General features: G+C 40.6%; 1 long non-coding RNA gene across 1 annotated transcript; it reads left to right on the top strand.

Moving 5' to 3' along the window:
* The first annotated feature begins 6,097 nt into the window (after positions 1–6,097).
* Positions 6,098–8,371, top strand: LOC145803181 (uncharacterized). The gene is made up of 2 exons (XR_014345301.1): positions 6,098–6,697; positions 7,977–8,371. It is a non-coding gene; the product is annotated as an uncharacterized LOC145803181 (long non-coding RNA).
* Positions 8,372–16,388: the final 8,017 nt, after the last annotated feature.

Here is a 16,388-nt window from a genome sequence, read left to right as displayed (position 1 = left end):
TCGGATTTTACTAGGGTGTGACATTTGCTTATTGCTTGGTTGGCATTTTGCCTAAGTTGAAATTGTTGCAATCTCTACGCATATGAGTTATCTCCATTTTCTTGAGATTCTCGTTTCAGAAAACCCTTTCGATGTGCAAGAGATTGGAATATTCTGAAATAGGTGGTTTAGTGTATACTTGTTTTCTCCACATAGTAAAGTTAGCATTAATAATTAGGTTACATGAACATATTGTAATAATAAGTCTTATATAAAGAATTAGTAGAGGCATAACTTCGATCAGGTAAGTGGAGTTGCTCAATTCATGACATTCTTTTATGATACCTAAACTCCCAAATTAGACTTTTTGGTTGTGACAGACAATGGCCTATATTGGTAGGAGTTAGGGTTTCTTAATTTTCTTAAAAAGATTAGGTGGCAACTCCATATCTTGTGATTGGTCTTTATTTGGCATTTAGTTTGATTAGTGAAATTCTGTGGATATGCTAGATTTAGACCCCTATTCATTCCACATTGCACATTGTGAACAAGATGTGGAAGGCGAGCTGTTGGCCTATTCGAATATCCTTCTAGGAAGATCCCATAATGACAATGGGAAATTTGTGTACTATTGGCCCCGTTTGATAGAGCTGTGGAAAAGTGATTATAGATTATAACTTAATAGATTATGGTTTATAGCTGTGAACTGTAGACACCCCATTTTTGACTGACCTTAAGACTCAGATGTCATCGATTGACCTCGGGACCCTTCTGTGCTTTGTCTTGGTTTGCGAACCAGGTTCTGTTTTCTCTTCTCGAAGGGAGGGAGAGGTCTCATAGACCATGTCTTAGTGGCCATAGATTACTTTTCATGGTCGTAGGCCACTGTTCCCGTTTGGAGACCAATTTCCGATTTTCGAAGCCGTCAGCAGTGCGCCTCGGTTCGGGACCGCTTAACTTTCTCCGTTTGCTCCAGTTTTTGGCACACACCTTGTTTCCTCTCTCTAGAGGGACACTGTGGCTCGGGAGACCACCTTTGTGGTCGCACGCCACTTTCGATGCTTAACAGTCAGTTTTCGGGGCACTCGGCTACGCGTTTTGGCCCCCGAAACCTCGTTTTGCATCCGTCTTGGTTCATTTTTGGCATAGACCCTAGTTTCATTGTTAGGAAGGTGGTACAAGGGTGGGAGACCACCTTTTCTTCTTGGAGACTACCTTTCCCCGGTCGGCCGATTTTTCTTGACAGATAAGTGGTCTCCCTCACTTTTGAGCCACATTTTCTGGTCTCCCATACCACCACTGAGTTGCATTCACCTGGGAGACCACCAATATGGGCTGGCCGACCACCTTTCGAGCTTGATCCTTTTGAACCTAGTCGGCCGACCAGGGCAAGGGGTCGGCCGACCACCTGAACTGGTCGGCCAGCTTTTTCCTTTTTTGTCTCACTGAGTGCTATCTAGCTGTGCCAGCTGGGAGGCATTTGCTCCATCCTCCATACGTGTATGGAGGATTGACCCTCTTGTTTTGGATTCTTAAAGAAGTTGGACCCTTTGCTCTAAGCTTCTTAGAGAAGCTTGACCTTTTCTTAGTTGACCCCTTTGGTCTGGCTTCCTCAAGAAGCTTGACCCTTTTGGTTTAGCTTCCTTAAGAAGCTTGGCCCCTTTGCTCCAAGCTTCTAAGAGAAGCCTTAAACCTCTTCTTCTATAAGAGATACCCTCCTCTCCACTTGCAAGGGTTCTGAAATTGCTGGAGCAAAAACCATACACTCTCCCTTTGTATCTCTCCCATTTGGCCTTCAAAACTCCATTGTTCTTGCACCATCACACACCACCTCCTATCCTAACACCTCCACCATCACTCTAAGCACCTTGGAGCCATTTCTCAGAGGTTGAAGGTTTGCTACATTGGTCCAGAAGTTGCTGGTTCTCTTCTCTACAAGGGTAACACTTCTTTCCCTCTTTTTGTCTTCATTTTGCTTCATCTCTTAGCCTAGTTTGCAAGCATATTTAGGCTTTGTCATAAACTGAAAAAAGTCTTTTTTTGAGCTTATAAACATGTTTTTTTAAGACCTTTTTTCTATTGGGGGTCATCGACCCCCTTGCATGCTTCATTTCCCTTTGTTTTGAGCTATGCATTAGGGCCTTTGTGTTGAGCTTTGTTGGCCCTTTTGACCACTGAAATCTAGCGGATTTTCAGTGGTTATTATGTATTTTTGAACATCAAAATCAGAGAGGGGTGACCCTCTCAGCCCTTGTCTTGTTTACTAGCTTTATTGGCCTTACGAAGGAGCTCATATTTTCACACTTCTTGAGCATGTTTCAGGCCATTATTTGTGAGTTTTATGACCTGCATGAACTCTATCCAGAGTTATTTTTGCCATGTTAGGTGTCTATCTGCATGTGTAGAGTAATACTTTTCATGGCCTTTCAAAGGAGCCTTCATTTGCATGCTTTCTAGCCTTATTTCAGGCCCTTTTCAGTGAGTTTTAGGGCCCTCATAACCTCTTTCCAGAGGTGGTTTTGCCATTTTGTATGTCCATTATACATGTGTAGAATAACCCTCTTATTGGCCTTTCAAAGGGACATATCATTCTTGCATGCATTGACTGAGTTTCAATGGGTTTTTGGTCATATTTTGGCATGACATACTTCTGTTTTTGGTTGGTTTGATGACCTCTCATATGCTTCATATAGTTGTAGTGCAAATCATGGTTCACTAGCTTGTTTTGCATGATGTTTTGGCCCCCTTTCCTAGCATATTTTGGCCATGCCTTAAACTGATTTTGTGCATGTTTTGGACTGCTTTAGCTCTATTTTTGGGTTTCATGGTCGAATGATATTTGTTTTCCATGCCTGTAGTTCAATATCCATGCTTAACTTTGAGTTTTGAGGTCCATCGCATGTATATACTGAGGTATTTTCATGTTTTGGGGCCATTGCACATCATATTTCAGAGCTTGTATGCATGCCATATTCCACTCTTTAAGTGCATTAGAGAGTCGGGCTTGTATGCCTCATTTATCGACCATTGCATGGGCTTCATTTGAATGCATTTCGAGTCATCATTTTAGACCAATTTCCCACTGTCTTGGACCTACCTAGGGTCTGTTTGGGGTTGGTTTTTCCATTTGTGCATTGCTTTGTGTACCTCTAGTGTAACGCACTTCACTAGTTTCGGTATTCGGGCCATTTAGCATGCATCGTGTGAAGTGTTTGCATGATTCGGGACCATTGTGTATCATATTTCAGAGCTGGATCATGTGTCATTCTATGCCATATTTCATCATTTGCCATGCTTTGTTAGAGTTACATGTTGTGCCTTAGGATCAGTCCTTTGCATCCGTGTATGTTTGCATGTATTTCAGTTGTCTCATTTTCATCATATGGTCACTGATTTGGGTGTGGCTGAGGTCCACTCATGTTGGTTTAAGTCTATCTTGCATTGTGTATGCCATTTAGTTCACGTTGTTGCATGATTTAATCATTGCATTGTGTATGCCTTGTTCGTTTCGTTGTGTTTGTTAGTCTTTATATGCATTGCGTATGCCATTTAGAATCATCTTGCATTGAGTATGCCATTGATTATTTCATAGCATTGTGTATGCTAGTAGCATGTTTGCATGTCATCCCTTGCATGTTTGCGTCATTCAATGGCATTTGCATCTAGGTTGCATATTAGAGTTGCATTTATGCATGTCATGCATATTGCATTGTGTTTGAAGTAGGGTTTAGTCCAAACACGGGAAATGAGGGATGTTTTGTACTCTAAGTGACGAATCGTGCCTCAATTCTCGGTTGTCGACACTCTTGACTATCCATGATAGAGTCGTTGGCTTTAGTTGCTTATATGTGCATTCATGTCCCATTGAGTCGTGCAATTCGACTCCTTGGCCATTATGCATCGAGATGTGTGATTGATGGCACGAGGATCGAGGACTACACTCCCTAGAGCTTGTGCAATGATAGGGAGAGTGGTCATGCACACATTTGTTGAAAATACATTGCCTTTTCTCTCTCTTGCCTTTGTTGCAGAAAAACCAGAAACCGGAGGTGGAAACTGGTCGGCCGACCAGATTTTCTGGCAGATCGACCACCCTCTTTGGTCTCCACCACAAAGGGTGGTCGGCAGGTGGTCTCCCATGCTAATAACTGGTCGGTGGCCTTCCCAAGGTGGAGTTTCAGCCTTCTGGAGCTTTGTGCAAGTTTCTGAGATCAATTGCAAACAAGGGTGAGGCGAGGCATCGCGATGGAATTTACCGACGAGGCGGCTCGAGCATGCATGCATCTTTCATCATTCGGAACAGAGCTGAGGTGGTCCATTTAGCTTGCATGCTAATTTATTTGCTTTTCTAGTTAATTTGTTGATTAATTAGGGTTTTGTAATAATTAATTAGCTAAAGTAATTAATTATTTATTCGGATTATATTATTTATTTGGACCCTCCGAGCGAGGGCACAATTGTAATAAGTGTGCGTGTGTGTGGTGTATGTCTTCCAACCCCACGTCTTTCTCCCTTTTATTTACCAGCTTATGATGGTTAGATTAGGGAATGTTTCAATTAGCATACTTATGCTTGCATGTTTGCATCATTCATCTGTATTGCATGCACCGGGCTTGGCGCATCATACTAACTGCATTGTATTTCAATTCCAAGTTGAACACGTGTTAGTTGTAGCATCTCATTTGCCATTTTTAGGATAGCCGAACCTATTTCTAGTTGCATTTTGCATGTGTTGCATTAGCCATCTTAACATGAACTAGGATCATGCATTGATTACTAACTAGTTTATGTTTTGGCTTGGAGTACTCGGTAAGTATTTATGCTTTAGCATCCTTGCATGTGTGTGAGTGACTGCTATGATAGCATGCTTACCATGAGACTATGTGCTTATGTGATATACCTGCCTGAATGCCTGTGGGTGAAGGTTGGGTTGCTTGAGTTGGGGTAATTCGTCGAAACCCGTGTTTTAGCCTACTTGCGAGTAGCAAACTTCAAATCCATTTTCAAAACAAACGGATGTGCGATGCTTTGTTCCAACTTAAGCAATCCAGTTTATACTTGTATGCTGTGCGCATAACATAGTAAATCTAGGCTAATAATCGGAATAAGAGCACATAATGTTTTCAAAACCCGATATCATGGTTAGTAGAGGCCGATCTTTGATCGGGCAAGCGGGGGTGCTCACGAAGTGACCTTCTCCAATCGTACCCAAACTCCCAAGCCAAGGCAACTTTGGTGATGATGGACGCGTGGTCTTAGGCAAACGAGTCAGGGTTTCCTAAATTTTTCAAAATAAAATATTTAGGTGGCGACTCTGTATCTGGCAAAGCAGTCCATGTTTGGCACTTCTTTCAAAAAAATCTGTTTTCAAAAACGATTTGCCAGATTTGGACTCTTTGATAATTCATCGGTCTTGCATTGCACTCTGCGAGATTAGATACAGGACCGTGACATTTGAGTCCCGAACTGTAGTGAGCCCATATGAACAAAACAGGATTCCCTCCCGGGACGTTCGGGGACGTCTACAGAACATAAGCTGTTAACCTGTTTGGTGTAGCTGTGTGATTATGGATTTAAGCAGCAGAGTAGTGTTTGGTTAATAAGCTGTGAAATAGCTTTTTATTGTATAATCGTCCTTTCTACCCTTATATGATATAAAAATGATTATTTTTTCATTTTTTTCAGTTTTAATTTTCATTAATAAAAATTAATATAATCAGTATTAATTAGTATCAATTAATATAAAAATTGATACATTTGCTAAAAATGGATGGAAGTATTATTGTCACAATTATTTTCCATTATAAATTAATTAGTATTAATTAATTGCTTAATTAGTGTCAATTAATACTAAATTTATTAATTAGTGTCAATTAATGGCTTAATTAGTCTCAATTAATACTAAAATTATTAATTAGTATAAATTAATATTAATATTTAATTTTTATTAGTATCAATTAATATTAATAATCAACAATTGTTATTAATTAGTACGTACTACAAGAAAAAGCATTTTTGCCGACCACTTTTAGCTACCAAAACTAATTTAGTCGCCAAAAGTCACGAAATTGGCTACCAAAAACTAATAATCAACAATTGTCAGCTTGTACAAGGTCATATAAACCAGCTTCACAAGTCTTTTCAGTTGGCTGTCCAAAAAATAATATGACTAAAGTTGAATTTTAGTGTGTATAAGAGTTTCTGAATATTATCTATTTTATTGAGTTGTAATTTAATTGAAGATGAAGAAAGAAAGGTTCAAGCCCTTATCTTAATTAGTTCATTACTTAAATTTCTACATATCCAACCACAAGGTTGGGAACACTCCAACTCAAATCAGGAGTGGGGTAGTTTTGTGGGCTAAACTTATTTATTATTTATGAGCAGGAGAACTAGGAGCTTATGAAACTCCTTTTGAATAACTTTGTTAGGACCCCTTTTCTTTGTCTGTTATGTTATGAGATGATAAGAGCACCAAAATTTTAACAAGTTCAGAGTTGCTATTTTATTCCTTGACTGTTTCATATTCTTCTGGATTTTCATTGTATTTGTGCGGAAATGCCAAGACATGCTGTTTTTGTTGCTTGGAAAATTTCTAATTATATATTAGCACAAAGAGCTTGCATTGACAATAGTCAACACTATGAAGGAATATGTTATGGTTCTCTGTCATTTGCAGGATGCTTCCGAAAGTTGGGAAGATGATGCAGTTGATAAGGTAATTTCAGTTTTTATTTATTTATTTATTTATATTTTTTTTATGGTACATAAAGTAATTATGTGTATTGTATTTTTTGGAGGAACATTAATCATTGGTTTACATTTTTGAGACTTTAGTGTCTCCCTCTTATTAATTAGTCATGCAGGCAAATATTCTGTGTAAGAGAGTTTCCTGATTGGGTGCAAGGAGGTTTAATTTTTGTTTTGTACGCGAGTCTAGATAATCCTGAATCATGTGTGCTGAACTCAAATGCCAAGTTTCTTTTGAGTAAGGTGCAGGGGGTTATTTGTTTAAGCGTAATAATTTGGGATGCTTATTTATTAATAGTCCTGCTTTCCTATTGGATCGTAGACCTATAACATGTCAGCTGAAAATATTCATTTGAGACTTCTGCAATTCCCAAAGAAATTACTTTAGATTCTATTTTCTTTGATTCTTTTCGCACCTCAGTCACTAATCTAGGTTTAGATTGTTAGAATTATTGAAAGAATAACAACAATTCTTAACTCCTTGTCCATGTTTGTTTGTTGGGATGGAATTAGGGGGATGAGGGGGCCGATTAATAATGTCGGTCCCAAATGTTATTTTTTGGGTATACCATATGACATTTAGTGGATTTGTTATATATTCATGGAATTATTGTATTATGGTACTTCCAGTGAAATTTTTAGTTGTGTAATGCTATATGCTATTCTTAGGTGATAATATGTATCACCATAAGGTATATTATGTTGTTGGAAAGTACTGTTATTCCGAATTGGAATTAATCCAAAATGGAATTGGAATTAATCCAAAATTCTAAGTGATAATTCATCCTTGCTATGACCTGCCCTTTGAATGGTCCGAATACATTCATATTTGGCAAATATTAAAATTCAAAGGCTGGTTGGTGTTTTGAGTAATGTTGATTGTGCTGTATTCATGATCTTAACTCTGTTTAGAAGAGAAAACCAAATGTTTTGTTGGTGTAGCATTTCTTTATGTATCTGTAATGCTTGTTTTCATACTGAAAGTTGAGTTAGCTTTCTGTATGCGGGTAAAGTATTAGAATTTGCCTGAGAATATGTATTCATTGGTTACTTTATGATCTTTTGCTCAGACTCGAAGGACTTATTAGCAAATAGATAATAGGTTACATTACGTGTGTATGAGAAAATTGAACTGTGGCATTCTTTTAAAAATGCATATGTTAAACACGGATGATAGTCTGTATTTGTAAGTATTATGAGGCATGTGATTGATTGATGGCTCACTGATCAAAAAATTGTAATTTCAGGTCGGTACTCTAACTGGAGCAGAGGCATCACTAGGTTTAGTACCGCTGTTGCATTCGAGGAACCAATCACACCGCCTGTTAAACTTTTTCAGGAAAGATCACGAATAATGTTGCGGTTTGCTGATTTGCTTGAGAAGCACAGTGATCATATTGCGGCTCTTGAAACTTGGGATAATGGGAACAGGCTGCAAATGAAGAAATACCATTGGTGTGGTAAATGGTAGCTAATTTGGCATGGTAGAAATTAGCATATATGCTAATTTAGGTTGTGGTACATATGTCCTTTTTGTTAATTAATTTGGTTAGTCCTGTATTATGTATGAAATGAAATTATTGACGTTGGATTAGACTTGGTTCGTATGGAATTTGTATTATATATAGAATTGGACGTTCAATATTAATGTTTTGGATGGTTGGAGCTAAAATGTGTGCACATTGTTGAATGCTTGGTAACATATTTAGTGTTGATGGATTATATTGTTTATACAGGGTACAGGTTGTATTCATAATGGATACAGGTTAGAAATTTAAAAAAAAAAAAAAAAAAATACGTTAAAGCTTTTGGCTACCAAATATTTTGGTAGCCAAATATGTAATCAAATGTATTGGTGACTAATAATTTAGTAGCAAAACATAACCCAAAAAGTTTTGGCGACCAAATAATTAGTAGCTAAAACAATTGAGAATGAGAGAAAGAAACAATTGGCCACTAAATTTTTAGTCACGGAATACACCTTTTGCCGACTAAATAATGTTTCGTAGCTAAAAGTGTACTTTCGGCGACTAATTATTTAGTAGCTAAAGGTGACACCTTTCCCGACCACAACAACTTAGTAGCCAAAAAGCCTCATTCGGCGACTAAAGGTTTAGTGGCGGAAACATAACATTTGCCGACTAAACTAATTTTAGTAGCCAAATGTGGTCACTTTCGGCGACCAAACGAAATTTAGTAGCCAATACTATCGCCGACAGGGCAAAGGCGACGACCTTGGCGACCAAATATTTTAGTCGCTATATCTTTTCAGCGACTAAATATTGGACTTTTGGCGACCAATATTTTGGTAGCTAAAAGTGACATTTCTTGTAGTGTACCAATTAATAATTAATTCATTACAAAAGTATACAATATTAATTTATTCATTACAAAAGTATACAATATTAATTTATTAATAATTAATACCAATTAATATTGATTTTTTTCTTTTTCTTTAGAAATATACAATTTTTTATTTTTTTAATTAATATAAAAATATACAATATGAATTTATTAATAATTAATACCAATTAATTTTTCAATTAATATTGATTTTTTTTCTTTTTCTTTAGAAATATACAAATTTTTTTATTTTTTAATTAATATTAATATTTGTGTATTGATGAGGGCATTTAAGTAATTTTAGCCCCCCACACTTGCTGCACGCTTAAGTAAAAAATTTAAGCACCTCTTGACCAACTTTTGAGATAAGTTGAAAAATAACTTGATTTAAGCTATAAGCTGGTTAACTTAAGTTGCACAAAACACAATATTTTAACTTAAATTAAACTAAAAGCTGAAATAAATAGCTTATAAGCTGTACCAAACATGCCTATTGTCTTATTAAACTTTTGCTAAATATATCATCATTTTTAAGATGTGACAATGAGACATCATTTTAATGTGTATACTCTTATCTTATTAAATTTTTGCAAATTATATCATTCTTCTTAAAATGTGACAATGAGACATTTAACAAAAAAAAAAAAAAAAGAAGTTACTATTGGATTGATTTACAAAAAAAAGTGTATGACTATTGGATTGAAGGCAGTGGCTGGGATTAGGCCCTTCTATCCGCCTTGTCAATTCATGGACCTTCTTCAGGGGGTGATTCTTCGACCTCACAGTGCCAATCATGATCGGGAAATCTAGAAATCTTCGTCTTCGGACATGTTCTCCACTAGTCAACTTATAATATTCTTAGTCCTTCACTCTCCAACAATATGGGTACCAAAGGTTGGCAAATGATCTCGTTCCATCCTAGACCTAACTGATGGAAGCATTTTGCTTGGTTAGTCAAAAATGATCGTATTCTCACCAACGCCCTTCACTTGTGCAGAGGTTTGAGCTTAGACTCAACTTGTCCTTTTTGTGGGTACTACAGTGAGACTATGCTCCATGCATTGCGTGATTGTGAGATGCCCAGGAAAGTGGGGGAATAGCTTATTCCCCTCTTATGCTGGCTTTAATTCTTTATGTCTCCTTGGCTTAAGTGGGTTGACCACAATCTTGCCTCTCCAATGTGGATATCTTATAATAACTGTGTTGAATATTGGCTACAGATTCTGGAGGCCACCCCATGTGAAAGGGGTGATCCTCATGTCAACAATGGAAGGCAACCAACCAAGGCAACCAACCAAGTCAAGCTTGGTGGCCACCAACCATGTCAAAAGTCAAGAATGAAGGCTCTCCCACCTACTCCTTTGTGTATAAATAGAGACGGGAGGGAGAGGATATATATCATCAGATTTGGAGTTGAGAGGTGTGAGTTGAGAGCAAAGAGAGAGAGAATTACAGAGAGTGTGTAATTCTTACCATTTTGTTCAATATAGTGAATCCGCTGCCCGTGGACGTAGGCGACTTGCCGAACCACGTTAAAACTTGTGTGTTATTGCTTGTTTGAGTTCCCTGGTGTGCCCCCGATCCTCAACAATTGGTATCAGAGCTCGGGTTGCGAAAAATCGAATTTTTCCCGAAAGTGCCCAGATTTCGAAATGCTCAAAATCCACTTTTGACCATACCAGGAGGAAGAACTCCCAGAGAGGAGTCCAGAACAGCAAAAACAGAGCCCAGAGGCCTTCACACGCGCCCTCACGCGCTCTCTGCACAAAGCGCGTCAGCCCCAGTCGCAGCACGCGCCACCACGCGCCGTTCAGTCACCGGCGCGTGATATCCAATCTCACCCACGCGCCACACGCGCGTCTCCCAGGTAGAAGACGAGCCACGTGGCGCCACGTCAGTGCCGCGTCATCGCCACGTCATCCGCCACGTCATCGCCACGCGTCCGACAGTCAGGCCACGTGTCAGACACGTGTCAGCCACGTGTCAGCCCAGTCAGCCTGAGCCGCTGACCAGCCGCGTTGACCAGCCGTCAAGCCGTTGACCGCGCCGCCGATCCTCCGTTGACTGCGCCGCCTGCGCCGTTGACCGAGCCGTTGACCAGCCGTTGACGGGAGAAATTATCCGGTGCATCTCAGCGCACCAGATTCTGCAGATCTGACCCGTCCAAAGTGTTTTTGCCAGATCGGAGCCATTCGGAGTCCGTTTTTGACGATCCAATAGTGCTTCCCAACTATTTGGAGTATTTCGGACACATCTGTACGGTCAGTTTTTTGAATTGAAGTTTCTAAAAAATGGCAGAATCTAGAGCATCCGAGTCCGTAAGTAATCCAGCCAGTACAAGCACTTCTAGGCATTGGACCCCGGTGTCCCATGCCAAGTTCGAGGTAGAGAAGTTCGATGGAAGCAGCAACTTCGGCATGTGGAGATGCGAAGTTAAGGATATGCTTGTCCAAATGAACCTGCACTTCACTCTGGGAGACAAACCAGATGACCTGGACGAGATAGAATGGGAGAGGGTGAATCTCCTGGCCTGCAGTTCCATCCGACTTTGCCTTGCAAAAGAGGAGAAGTATGCCTTTACAGAATATGATATTGCGAAGAAGCTTTGGAAGGCGCTGGAAGATAAGTTCATGACAAAGAGCATTGAGAACCGGCTCTACTTGAGGAAGAGGTTGTTTCGTTTCGACTACATTAAAGGTATTTCGATGAACGAACACCTAAATAATTTCAACAAAATTATTACGGATTTGAAGAATTTGGATGATGACGTTGGTGATGAAGACAAAACACTGTTATTGTTAAATTCATTGCCTGACTCGTATGATCATCTCACTACTACTTTACTGTACGGTAAAGAGAAGATCAAGTATATTGATGTTGCAAACGCCTTGGTGAACAATGAGTTCAGAAGGAAAGATAAGTCTGCAAACAGGGACTCAACATCCGAGGCATTAACAGTCAGAGGCAGAACAAATAACAGAAGAAATACAAGGCGAGGAAAGTCTCGCTCAAAATCCAGGGGGAAACCTTCAGACAAAAGACGTCTTGCAAAAGACGAGTGTGCAGCTTGTCGCGAGAAGGGACATTGGGCAAAAGATTGTCCAAATAAAGACAAGACAGAAGAGAAGGTGAATATTGCACGAGATGGAGATAATGATGAAGGAGGAGCCTTCACAGTTTCATCATATGGCCAGTCAGATGAATGGATAATAGATTCCGGATGTTCATTCCATATGTGTCCTAACAAGCAGTGGTTCTCGAGCTTACGAGAGTTCGATGGAGGAGTTGTGCTGATGGGCAACGACCAAGCTTGCCAGACAAAGGGGATTGGAACAATTAAACTGAAGAGCCATGATGGAACAATCAGAATTCTTGAAGATGTACGGTATGTACCAGATCTAACCAAGAATCTCATCTCAGTGGGAGTTTTAGACTCCAAAGGTTACAGAGTAACCATGGAAGGTGGAGTCCTTAAAGTTGTTCGAGGAGCATTGGTTGCAATGAAGGGTACTCGACAGGGAAATTTATATTTCCTAGATGGCTCTACAGTCACAGGGAGAGTGGCTGTATCCACCAGCTCAGAAGATGATGCATCAGACACTTCCAAACTTTGGCACATGCGCCTAGGGCATGTCGGTGAGAAGGCTTTACAAGGGTTGGTAAAGCAAGGCCTGTTGAAAGGCGCCAAGACGGGGAAGCTTGAGTTCTGCAAGCATTGTGTATTGGGCAAGCAAACAAGAATCAAGTTTGGTACTGCAATTCACCATACCAAAGGGATTCTAGACTACGTCCACACCGACGTATGGGGTCCTTCCAAGACTGCTTCGTTGGGAGGTAAACACTACTTTGTGTCGTTCATTGATGATTTCTCTAGAAGAGTTTGGATTTATACAATGAAACACAAAGATGAAGTCTTAGACATCTTTCTTACGTGGAAGAAGATGATTGAGACCCAGACAGGCAGACGGATCAAGAAGCTCAGATCTGACAATGGTGGAGAATATACATCAGATCCCTTCTTTGAGGTTTGCCAGAATGCAGGGATAGTGAGACATTTCACAGTTCCTGGAACACCGCAGCAGAATGGAGTTGCAGAACGCATGAACCGCACTTTGGTGGAGAAAGTCCGGTGTATGCTGTCACAGTCTGGATTGAGCAAGGCATTTTGGGGCGAGGCATTGAACTATGCTCGTCATCTTGTCAACAGACTACCTACTGCAGCATTAGATGGGAAGACTCCCATAGAGGTATGGTCAGGAGTCCCAGTTACTGATTATGATCCGTTACGTATCTTTGGATGTCCAGCATATTTTCATGTTACAGAATCTAAGTTGGATCCACGAGCCAAGAAAGCCATCTTCTTGGGCTTCGGTGACGGTGTCAAGGGATACAGACTGTGGTGCCCTGAATCAAAGAAAGTTCTCATCAGAAGAGACGTTACCTTTGATGAGTCTGCAATGCTGAAGCAATCAGATCCTCAACAGAATGAGGAAGCATTGAAGAAGTCAGTGCAGGTGGAGTTTGAGACTCCAACAAAGACTAGTCAGCCAATCAACCATCCTGAAGAAGTCTCAGAGGATAGCTCTGAAGAGAGTTCAGATGAAAATGAAGATCCAGAGGCTCCGCAACAATCAGAACCCATTGCAATCAGGAAAGGAAAAAGGGTTACTAAGAAACCCAGTTGGATGACCGATATGGTAGCCTATGCACTTCCAATCATTGAAGACAATGTTCCGTGCACTTTCAAAGAAGCCGTGCATAATGCAGAAAGTGTCAAATGGAAGGAGGCTATGGATGAAGAGATCGGGTCACTTCACAAAAACCAGACTTGGGAGTTGGGGCAACTTCCAAAAGGCAAGAAAGTAATTGGGTGTAAGTGGGTTTACACCAAGAAGGAAGGCATTCCAGGCAGAGACAACATCAGTTTCAAAGCTAGATTGGTAGCTAAAGGCTATGCTCAGAAGGAAGGAATAGACTACAATGAGGTATTCTCACATGTTGTGAAGCACACGTCTATTCGCATCTTGTTAGCTTTGGTTGCACAGTTTGATCTCGAGCTCGCCCAACTCGACGTCAAAACGGCCTTCTTACATGGAGATCTTGAAGAGGAGATATACATGTCCCAGCCAGATGGTTTCAAAATTGCTGGAAAAGAGAATTGGGCCTGTAAGCTGAACAAATCGTTGTACGGATTGAAGCAATCCCCGAGACAGTGGTACAAGCGATTTGATCGGTTCATGATAAAGACAGAATACACAAGAAGTCAATTTGATCATTGTGTATGTTTCCGTAAGCTTCCCGACGGTTCCTTCATCTATTTGCTCTTATATGTAGATGATATGCTGATTGCATCTACGAGCAAGGTGGAGATTGACAAACTCAAGGCACAGTTAGCAAGGGAGTTTGAAATGAAGGATTTGGGAGAAGCAAAGAAAGTTCTTGGCATGGAGATCAAGAGAGACAGGAAGAAGGGCACGGTTTGTCTGACACAAACCCAGTATCTGAAAAAGGTGTTAGACAGATTTGGCATCAATGGGAAAACCAAAGCTGTAAGTACACCATTGGCCCCTCATTTCCGGCTTAGTGCTTCGTTGTCTCCACGCACAGAAGAAGAACGAAAGCATATGGCACAGGTTCCATATGCAAATGCAGTTGGTGCATTAATGTATGCTATGGTTTGTACACGGCCTGACATCTCGCATGCTGTGAGTATGGTAAGCAGGTATATGCATGATCCAGGAAAAGATCACTGGCAGGCAGTGAAATGGATCCTAAGGTACATACATGGCACGGTCAATCTGGGATTGAAGTTCGAGAGAGATAACCGACTCGGGCAGAATTTGGAAGGATATGTGGACTCAGATTATGCTGGTGACTTAGACAAACGCCGGTCAACAACAGGGTATTTATTTACGCTTGCTAAAGGGCCGGTAAGTTGGAGGTCAACGCTTCAGTCAACGGTGGCTTTGTCTACTACAGAGGCAGAGTACATGGCAGTAACGGAAGCCTTTAAGGAAGCTATTTGGCTACATGGGTTGATTGAAGACTTGGGAATTGTTCAGAAGCACGTTGAGGTGTTTTGTGACAGTCAGAGTGCCATTTGTTTGGCAAAGAACCAGGTTCATCATGCCCGCACCAAGCACATTGATGTCCGTTTCCATTTCATCCGAGAAATAGTGAATGAAGGGGATATTCTGCTTCAAAAGATTGGTACTGCAGATAATCCGGCCGATATGCTCACAAAGGTAGTTTCTGGGATCAAGTTCCAACATTGTCTGGACTTGGTCAACATCTCTCGGAACTAAGCACCTTCGGGTGCATGGCAGTGTTGATCGATCACTATGTTGGATAAAAGAATCCTCGCCAAGGAGGAGATTTGTTGAATATTGGCTACAGATTCTGGAGGCCACCCCATGTGAAAGGGGTGATCCTCATGTCAACAATGGAAGGCAACCAACCAAGGCAACCAACTAAGTCAAGCTTGGTGGCCACCAACCATGTCAAAAGTCAAGAATGAAGGCTCTCCCACCTACTCCTTTGTGTATAAATAGAGACGGGAGGGAGAGGATATATATCATCAGATTTGGAGTTGAGAGGTGTGAGTTGAGAGCAAAGAGAGAGAGAATTACAGAGAGTGTGTAATTCTTACCATTTTGTTCAATATAGTGAATCCGCTGCCCGTGGACGTAGGCGACTTGCCGAACCACGTTAAAACTTGTGTGTTATTGCTTGTTTGAGTTCCCTGGTGTGCCCCCGATCCTCAACAAACTGGGCCTTGATTTTCTTCGCTTCCATTTCATCCCTTTGGTTTTGGCATAACAAACAAGTATATGTTCCAAATTTTTTCATACCTCTTCATCAGATTGATATTATTAGAGGGGAAGTTCTTGAGTTTGAAGAAGTACGAACCACTTTCGATTTGAAGGGTAGCCAAGGCGTACTACATGCCTTTTGGTCTCCCCCATTCCTCAATGGGTTAAAGTCAATGTTGACGACTCTGTTTTGGAACCACAAGGCTTAGCAGGAGCGGATGGGATTATCCGATCGGGCCGAGGCAGTTGGATTGGTGATTTTCGGTATCACATTGGCTCAGCCCCTGTCATTGTTGCAGAGTTGTGGGCTATTTGGCTAGGGCTGCAATTTACTTGGGAAATGGGGTTTCGAAAGGTGGTCGTTGAGTCTGACTACGTTGAGGCTCTGAATGTGTTGAAGTCCTCATCTATAGTTCACCCATGCATCAACATTTGTCAAGAAATCAAGGAAATTTTGGGTCGTGATTGCGTCTGTGATCTCCAACCCATTTGGTGTGAGGCAAA

The sequence above is a fragment of the Camellia sinensis genome, chromosome 11, assembly GCF_055761805.1.
Source record: "Camellia sinensis isolate YWXY chromosome 11, ASM5576180v1, whole genome shotgun sequence".
Lineage (NCBI taxonomy): Eukaryota > Viridiplantae > Streptophyta > Magnoliopsida > Ericales > Theaceae > Camellia > Camellia sinensis.
Note: the sequence above shows the minus strand (reverse complement) of the source record. Positions and strands in the feature narration are given on the sequence as shown.